Below are 10,806 nucleotides of genomic sequence, written 5' to 3' on the forward strand. Positions count from 1 at the left end.
GAGAGAGAGAGAGAGAGAGAGAGAGAGAGAGAGAGAGAGAGAGAGAGAGAGAGCTGGTACGTGTACCTTTGGTTGAACGATGCCCTCCTGATGAAAATCCCCGCTTCAACGTGTGTGGTGTACGCTAGGTACACGTTACGAGAACAAAAGTGTGACAAAGATAGACGTAAAAATGAAGAAAGCAAGATTGAAAAAAAAGACACCAACGTGTATGTATTTGAGTGGTCAAGCACGCATGCCAGACTGTCGCTTATTTTCTGACGCTTTACCTATACCATTTGAGCGTGGTGAAGTAAACATTTAAACGAATAGAGAAAAAAAAAATTATTACACGTAGTACACGTTTACAACGAACACACACTTCAAGAAAACACGTTCTCCGGGCTGTATTTCTTAAAAAAAGAAAAGAAAAAAAAAACACTGGACCCGCCTAAGCGCGATGTACGCAAAATAGTAAAGCAAACACATGTTTCAAAGAACGTCCCACGAGATCCTTTTTTCCGTTCTTCGCTTCGTTTCTCGCGTACAAAACAGGCCGACACCTTTACATTTAGCTCTTCCCACCGTCGTGTAACGTTGATCGATCACGCGAACGATCCTAAATTCGATCTAAGAGTCTAGACCACCGCGATGACGACGATGATGAACCTCTATTTGTTTGTGAAGTGGATGCAGCGCATTATACACGTTGGCGAACACGTCGCGAATTCTTTGGAACGCTAGGGAGCGTCGAGTCGAGACAGAATTAATTGGCGGCTCGAGACCGCCAAGGTCGCCTCCCCACCACGTTGTCTGGCTACCCCCACCGCTCCATTTCATACCTCTTCGCGTAGATCCGTGTGCCATAAATTGTTCTCCGAGGTATAACAGGTGGAAGTAACGTAGTGGAAAGGTGAAAAGAAATTTATGTACACTTTTTAGATTGCGTTGAGCTCTTGCCTTGAGATTTTATTTACTACATATAGAAGCATAATTTCACATAGAATCTTATCTTATCCGAAAGGCAATTTTAAATATTAATTCTATTCAAAAATATCAAATCTGTACCTGGGAGATATGGAATATGACGTCACTAAAATGAATTGTATTTCTCATAAATTCAATCAGCGTTATCGTTAACATTCCTCACGGCCTAATAGGTCTCTGAAGCAATGTTTCGGAGGCATATGAACCCATGTCTTCGTAGTAGTGATTCTTAAGGAAAGCTTGACAACAGATCTCAGGATGTTTTATTTTTTATAGTTTGTGAAAATTGTTATTGCAATTACCGATGACTGAGAACCGTGTCAAGTGTTTTCTCTATAAATCAAAGGCTCTCAATCTCCCGGGTCTGTGACCCGAAATTGTAAATTAAATGTTGCTGACGACCCATTTTTTAGGTTGAATAAGGAAAAAATTAATTTAAGATGTCTAATATAGCAATACATGAACATATATTTCTATGTATAGATTCTTAACAAACGGTCGTCAACAGATCTAATCAAATTTATTTTGTAGAATTTTTAAAATTGTTATTATACTGACAGAGGATTTGCAAACTTCTTTGTTTATGACGAATGTTGCTCGTGTAGCGATACATGAATATATATTTTTAAGGTTGAAGTGCGTTGCACATTACGCGCAAGTGTATATTTATATATTTTTCTTCCACAAAATTTTACATTTAAAATTGTGTACATAGAAGTTGAAGCTTCACAGTTCGGAACAGTGTTACGACCTCGTGAAGATTAGGAATCTTATAAATTATGCTCTTAGCTTTAAAGAAGTGAGAGCCTCTGATTTGTAGTATTAAAAAAGAATCACAGATGCCTAGGTTTCGCCACGAATTGTTCTAGACTCGTACAGAGCAAAGTCGAAAAAATTAAACGTGACTCATGCTCCTCTAAGGTGCAGAAATATTAAACGATTTCAAGCGCAACTAAATTTACCACTCGGCACGATAAAAGGCAAGGGGGATGAAAGGCCCCTGCACTCCAAAGAGGCCATGCGTTTATTTGCAAAACTATGACTACGCCTCGGAGTCGCTACGTTCCATCCACCTCGTATGCAACCTGACACAGAAAAGGGGTCGGAGTTTGTGTTTCAGAACGGGGGTGGCGTGGCCTCGAGCAGCCCAGTCGATTTTGTTCCACCTACAGATAAGGCTAGAAGTACGACTACAGAGATAGGACTAGACAATGGTTTTCCCAGCGATAGTTGGCTGTCTCTCGGAGACGTAGCGCCTAGAACGACCGACGGCGGAAGGGTTAAATTTAAAGACGAGCCCAACCGATATCACCCCCCGAGCGCTGCGTCATCGGGGGACGGGTCTCCAGCGGTGTTGGACAACGTGTAATCCACGATCACGATTACTGGATACTCGGTACACCGACGATTTCTGAGCAATCAGTGATCGTGGTCGACGAATAATCAGACGTAGACTCCGAAACATGACAAGCTACCAATCTGCGTTTGTAGATTACGAATGCACGATTACCAATTAATCCAACGGTCGCGTATGGTCATTGGAATAATGGAATTTGCCGGGTAATCGCTGCCCAACCCTGGCCACCGGGTAAACAGGTAACTGGAGGCTCGCATTGCGAGTCGTGTTCCGGACGACAGAGGGACGCGGCAAGATCTTGTCCGTCTTGCATCTTTCTCACATGTGGTCCCGCTGTACATACGCTTTTTAATTCTCTCTCTCCGAACGATGCGCAACACCTGTCTCGCTAGAATGAACAAAAAAAATAACAAGTAATATACAAAAAAAAAAAAAAAAACTGAAAGAAAATCGCCTGCTTCTTTTTCGAAGGGAAAACGAAATGTACAAAGAAACAAAGAGCAGCGGAGCAAGTACGCGGTCGTCCGGAACACGAAACATATTGGTTCGCGCGTCTCGTCCCCCGAACCACCCACCGCCACCCTCCAATTCACCACCTCCAGCACCACCCGCCCCCGCCCCCACGATAGGAACAGAGATTCTTCTATGTACAAAAAAAATCAAATTGTAATTTGTAGCATGTAGAAGGTGAGTCTGTAACGAAGTACAGTATTCCAAGTTTAGTGTCTAGCACTTGTGTAAACACGATTGACAAAAAAATAAGCATTAAATACCACTCAGACGTACGGAACTCGAGGTTGTAAAGAAAACAAAAAAAAAAAAACATACGGCCATCTGAGTCGATAATTATATATATATAGAATTATATATATAAAAAAAGAAGTAACGCGAAAAGAAACAGTTGGCGAACGTTTGTTTAAATCTTAAACCACGAAATACATATCCCATCTATATGTATATATTTGCAGTCGCATGTGAATTTCAACTATATATTGATGATTGATTGTGTAATTATGATTATTAGTATTAATGCGATGATGATGATGACAGTGATTATTATTATTAGTTATTATTATTATTGATTATTATTATTGGTTATTATTTATGGTTCCGATTTGGTGAAAAATTCGGAACGGATAAGTATGTTATCGATATCGGTATTGCGTTTAAGGCGAATAGGTTTAATGTTTGTAGTTAGGTAATTAAGTAGTTCGGAGAGTAGGTACATATCGTTAATATTGTTATTGATTAATAGTGTTGCGAAAAAGGTGTTACTGCCGGTTGCGCTTTGATTTCTTTTGCGCGCGACGGCTCGTTTACCGCGCGGCTCGTTGAGATTCGTATACAGCATTTTGCGGCCAAAACGAGAGAAAAGAAAGAAAATATTTAAAAAGAAAAAAAAAGAAAACATTGAAAACGAAAAAAAAAAAGACGAAATAATAATAATAACATGTACCTGTGCTAATGTCGATTTCTCGAGTTAGTCTCGATGAGGCGTCGTTCTGGTCACGCTAACACTACCCACGAAGTAATAATTATATTTTTGTGCAATCGACCGGTGACGATCTCGGATTCGTACTCGAAGTCAGGCTTCCAAAAATTAGACAACCGATGTTCACGTTCGTTTTGAAATATACACCCCCTATCGACGCGTATCCGAGCGAAAATAAAAGACTCCCCCTTCGCAAGACCATTTCCAAACGGGAAGACCCTCTCGAGTACGACGATGCTTTTGTCGAACGTTCATCGTTAGGAATTAGACGACGCTGGGCCAAGCAAAACAAACCAAAGCGCAGTAACCTTTTTAGCGAGCACTCCTTCCCCTCTAAGTATTACCAAGTAACATATACCTGCCCCACATATCAGATCTTACGTATCCCAAGCACCACCATGCGTCATATCAATGTTTCTAAGCGTTAGTCCTTGTAATGTACCCCCTTTTACCGATCGTTTCTTCCCTACCTCGACCTTTTGCCACCCTTTCGGCGTTTCCCGGTCTACGTCCCAAGGAAATCTCAGAACTCAACGTCCAATCGCACCCTTACCGATCCTCTCTCGTCATTCCCTTCCCAGAACCCCATCCTAAACGACCCCCTCCTCCACCTCCCACCTCGTTATTGTACATCTGAGCCAGAAGGGTCTCTATGCTCTGTCTTCCCATCGCTGCGTCAAAAGACAAACTAGATGTAATAAGATTTGTTGACTGTATACATTATTATACATTGATTGTACACGCATCAGCAACGCCACACAATCACAACCCCCCACACCGACACGACACTACACACCCGAGGATCATAATCACGACACTCGCCGAAGGAACAAACACGACCAACACACGGGCCACTGCGTCAGGATAGTCCAAGATGGATCGGTAATGCTAATCGTCGCAACCCCCTCGCTCGTATATCCGTTTCCGTAGCTAACAATTCACAGATTATTGCGATTTCGGGATCGATACGGACGGATACCGACCGTTTCGGTCGATTCGACGCGCAGAGGAACACACACGGTCTCTGTGTTCGTTGTAGCGCGCGTGCGAGCTCACGTGCGTGTGTTTAGGCTGTAGCAAACATATACTTGACTTTGGGTTATTCGATAATTAAATCTGTTACCGATGGGAAATAATTATACGAGCTGAATTAATCTCGGAATTTATTTTTTAATAATTATACTTAATGTCGACGATTGGATTTTTGCTTTAGGTTGAAGCTTTACCATGAATCTTGAGGATTTAAATTTAAGTACAGGCATCTACTTTTATTTATTTGGTGTTAATCAATTTAAAATATACGCTTTGCGAGAAATAGGAGACATGGTGTTTTCACTGACCTGTTTATAATCAGATTGATAGAATGAAACTGGATTGCTATTTAAATCAGGCACTCTCACTGTAATCGTAATTCCAAGAACAGTGACAGATAAATTCAGATTTTATTCAGGTGAAAAATTAAGAAAGATAACAGTGGCGAAACACTCTGATTGAACCAAATAAAAACATTTAAAATTACTTGACTGAAGCAATGAAATTTTATTCTGGATTCGATAAAGATTTGTCTTGGATTAGCCATCGATCTTCGCATTCGAGTGTCTCGCACGCGCACGAAAATTAATAAAACTGTCCTCCTCGAAAACGCAATTTTATTGCTCGACGAATTTAGTTATGCCAATGGAACGACGTATGTATCGATCCGAAATCGTCGGAAAAGCCATTGCCACGAGATCCACGAATCGGTGCTCCAGTAAACGAGATCTGTTCGAAATTCTCAGTCACCCCCGGAGTCCATTCGCAAGTTGGAAACACGGTCGAGCATTAGCCATCCATAATTAGCCTGTGATGTCGCAGCGGGACGTTTATATTCGCGACACTCACGATATACTTCAGATTACGACACGTAGCGACGAGTCTCGCGCTAAAATACACCGTGTCCACATGAAAAAAAGAAAACAACTGAAAAGTTCACTCAACAATAAAACACACAGAGGCCAAGCGTAAACAAGAGACACACACTCCAGTTATGATTACTCTTTAAAACGAAAACAAAAACAAAAGAAAAAAAAGGAAATAATAATAATAATAATTAATGATGTAATGTGTATATTAATACTGTATGTCGTACGCTCTAATGTTGTTTGAAGAGTTATTTGCGAGTCAATTATCTGTGCCTAGCAGCCCTGTGCACCCTATCAAATGTACCACCGTTCAGATGAAAAATTAAAAAAAATAATAATAGGAAAAAAAAATTGAAAGGTGAACGATACTGATTGAACCAAAAAAAGCATATTAAAACTGTAACTGTAAACACAAGTAACAAAAAAATGAAACAACAAAACGAACGAAAAATATATATCTGTATTTCACACTCACACGCAATTACGGCCAGAGAAACGATATGTATATGTATATATAGCTACGTACGATCTTACATGTGTACGTATATATGTGTACATACGTCCAAACAGGCCACGAGGTTTCTCACCGACGACAACAACAAAAAAAAAAAACAACAACAATCGATTAAACAACCACAGCAAAACAATAAACATCACTTAAACAACAAAATGAAAAGTGAACAGAATTAAAACAAAAATAAAAACAACAAACAAACGAGAGATGGAATAATAAAACAAAAAACTTGCACCCTGTATACATAGTTCGCACAATGATCTGTTCCTATTTTGGAATCAGTTTTTTCGGATTTGCCAAGAATGTATATCTACAGATTCTATATTAAAAAAAAAAATATATATATATATAAATATAGGAAAACTGATTATGAAATATAAGTATTGAAATCCATAGTTCTGGAATTGTTAAATCCTTTTTCGAAACCAGGTTGTCCGATCATGTGTGCACCCGCGCGAGAGTGTGAGAGCGAAAGAAAGAAGAAAAAGAAGATACGCAAAAAAAAAAATAGAACATTGTTATAAACTCGCTTTTTTCCAAGCTACCAGCAGCCTAATCGTAAACGCCCAGAGAACTTTGATAGCGTTCTCAGAAACGATGGAACGCTGTTAGCGTCGTTCGTGCATCGAGAGATCTGTTGCGAACTCTCGGAATCCAGAACGGTTGTTTCTAGTTAGAAACGTGAAGATCACGAGACCAAGATAAGATTTAAAAAAACAAAAAACATACACACACAAAAACAAAAAGGAAACACTCCCGAGGGAAAAATAATAAATATGACAGCTCGTTTCTTGTGGCGCTTCTCGTGTGCCCTTTGCCGCGCGAAAATCGCTCTTTCGCCATTTTGTGCTGACCACTTGGGGTTAAATCACTTTGTAAGATGCCCTTTAAGCGTAGAGCAAACTTAAGGAAATAAATTTACGAAATCCTCGAGAAAACGATTTAATCGTTTTTGGGGTGAGGACCAGAGGAGACTGTATCGTAGCGCGAACGATCGACGGGGGTGAACGAGACCGATCGCGAATCTTGTGGGTCTCTCATCCCCCTCCCCCCTCACATACAGTAAACAAGTAACCAACACATTGAAACTCTCGAGTAATACGCGACGTTGCGTCGCGTGCGTATTTTCTGCTCGACCTAGACTTGTTTAAAGTGAAATTTTGAAAAAAAAAAAGGGAAAATGAAAGAAACAAGAAGTAAATAATTAATATTATAGACGTAGACCGTCACACACTGAACACAACAGCACAACCACCACCACCACCACCACCACGCACATCCATATTTATATACGAATATTGTATGTATATGTGTATAAATTACGAGACAGAGAACACACTCACTCATTTTTGTGCGACATTGAAACCACACTCGATTTAACCACATCAGCCCTTAGACGTATGTGGGACGCTTGTATGTGTGTCTAAAGAGAAACTAAATGCAAGATAATCGTTAAATGCTTCGAGCTCTGTGTTCACGAAAAAGAAAATGCTTGTCGCGGTCAGGTATGGATTCGGATTCTTTTTATCGAACCACGTTGTACGTTAACCCTCTGTTGTGTCCTTTAGGAAAATGATACAAAAATTCATACAGCAGTGGAACGTGGAAAATGTATCTTTTAATGATATCTGATAGCAAGACTGGTCGTTTGCTATTTAGTTCGAGTATTAATTTACCCGTTGTACTCCACTGGCGCTGCTACAGCGTTATGTACAGCACGCGCGCGAGAAAAGTACCACTAACCCCTCCCACGGGGCGGAGCCTATCATACTTTTTTCGCGCGACGACACTACATAATAGGTGCCAGAACTTTGTTCTTTAATCCACACCAATGCAAGTTGAATTAACGCAATGGACGAGTCAAGTTTAAAACGTTACAGGCATTTACTCAAAAAATTCTCGTAATGGGAAAGGTTAACTCGCGAATACCATAAATAACCAATAATTTCTTTCCAAAAATGAACGAACAGAGGGTTACAAATCGTGAAAATATTTTCGTGATGTCGTTTCAATTTTCTCTCCCCCCGGAAACGCGATTTCTAAACATTCGAAAAACCCTGTTGTGGGAACTCTGTACGGGGTGTAAGAAAAGCAGTGAACAGAGACGCGTTCGAAGCAACTCGAGTATGAATCGGTTGATGTTTGTAGACGCGACAGGTTGCAAGGAACACGATAAAATGGCCGAGGCAAAAGACAAACGTGAATGAGTCACGGGAGAACAATAGGGATGAACAAAAAGTGGGTACGAAAGGAACATCGAGAGAGCACAGAGGAATATTAAAATTAATTTACACGTAGAACAAGAGAGAATGGGCGAGTGAAAGGGTGAGGAAGGGAGAATCGTGAAAACTAGTGAGAGAGAGAGAATGGGTAGCGAGAGAAAGGAAATATAAGTGGATAAACAAAAAAAAATGAAATGAATACACACTCACTGACGAGCGCCGCTAGTAAAAGACATGGTAGGCTATTATTATCGCTAAATAGTCGCTAGCCGAATAGTGATGTAGTTTACCCATTAGAGTTATTTTAAGTTCTTAATTGTAACGGTTACTGTTAAATTTATTATCGTATCACATTACACACTGTAACACTTCTATTATAATAACATGAAATATTTACCTGTGCATATTGACATATTGTGGAGTCACATCATTAAAAACATATACTACTCAATATATTCAGCGTCAGCGACTCGATTCATTGACACCCACACCATATATACCATGCATATATACCTACTCAAAGATATACATTATATCTATATATATATACGTGTATATTTATGTCACATATATAGATAGAATATATATACATATATATTCCCCACCCGGAAATTGGAACGACAACGAAAGGGAGCCTACAGTATTATTATTCTCACTTTTCGGTTTCATTCGGTAACGTTTCGGGGACAATTTAACCCCTTCGTACCCACGCCTAGACCCAGTCAATTTCATTTCTTGTTTGTGATGTACGATACGATAAGAATGTAAATAATGCAATACGTTTCAAAATATAATGAAGTTATAAAATGAACGAAACTTTTTTTTTTTAATATACTGCAAATTGGTTTGGTAAAATCGTAATGAACGTGATCGCAAGTAGTGTGCCAATTTTAAAGAATGATTCATGGAGGAAAATGATACAGTCGATATATCGTATAAAGAATAAATATTTCCTGAAACTGGTGCGTATCGAAAATGATACGGTGGGCATTAAGGGGTTAATAGGAAGACATCCTCTGTAAGAGTCACCAGAAATATTCCCAAAGAGCATCTTGATTTTTATAATTATTTTTTTTTAATGAACTATTACGGAACCTTTCAGTGATATTAATTACATTCTTTTTTAATTTCACCTTAATTATGTAATTTTGTTGACACGATGTTTCACCTAAAACAATTCAAATTAAATTTCGAAATGAACTATTACGGAACCTTTCAGTGATATTAATTACATTCTTTTTTAATTTCACCTTAATTATGTAATTTTGTTGACACGATGTTTCACCTAAAACAATTCAAATTAAATTTCGAAAACCTCACTACATGAAACGAAACAAAACGAAAAATCTGAGAAACTCACGAACCATTCTAACATATGTAGATATTGTCGACAAATATTTATTAACAGTGAATACGAAAACAAATGGAACAACGTCCGTGGAACTAGTAACACCACGAACTCGTAGCAATTCTATTTTGAAGTTTAATTTCCCTTCGTAACCACGGTATAAAATTACGCTACTTGTGTCGGAAAATTGCTGTGTTCGCAGTGAGACGGAATTTCCTACGTGCTTTGCATAACTCTCGCGGCTCTTATTAACAATTCCCGAGCGGAGCGCAAAGGAGAACAGCTTACGTTGTATTTCAACTTTCACCGAGCACCTTGCACGAATCTCCGCGATAACACGGACTAAAATTAATAAATAAACGCGTCTCGTGCAACACTCCCGGGTGCATAACAAATCTCGATGTTTATTGCACAAAACGCGGCGATAAATCGCCAACGTGTTTCCATGAGCGTCGCGTGCGCGGTTGGTCGAGCCAGATTGCCAAAAACAAGACCGTTATTTTACCAACATTACTCGAAAAAAACTCTGAGATATTCGATCCTCGATATAGTTTTTAAAAAACTAAAAAGTTACTTCAAAATTTCTTTCGCAATAAAATAATTCAAATTACTCGTGAGAAATTGTTGTTAACTATATTAAATTTGCTACTTTAAAAAATATTACTCTCTTTCTATTCAGTATTTTGACAAAGTTTTAAACAATAGCCGATGTTCTCGACGACAGATATTCGGATTAGAAAATTATGAGAACATACATACATGAATGTCAAAAAAGTTCTTTTTTACAGTACTACTTAACCCCTTCAAGGTGATGCATACTTTTTAAAAAGTGATAGAGATCGTAGTCGCATTAAAATTAATTGGCCGCTGAAGGCCACTGAACGCTTTGCCACCACACCGTTTGACCTCTCCACTGCATCCGTCGTACCTGAAAGATATCGTTTCCTATTAGGCCAGAAATAAGTAACACTTGTGCTTCTTTTTTAAGAATCAGATGTTAACCCTG

This window comes from Hylaeus anthracinus, unplaced genomic scaffold (assembly GCF_026225885.1).
Source record: "Hylaeus anthracinus isolate JK02 unplaced genomic scaffold, UHH_iyHylAnth1.0_haploid 12001, whole genome shotgun sequence".
NCBI classification, from domain to species: domain Eukaryota; kingdom Metazoa; phylum Arthropoda; class Insecta; order Hymenoptera; family Colletidae; genus Hylaeus; species Hylaeus anthracinus.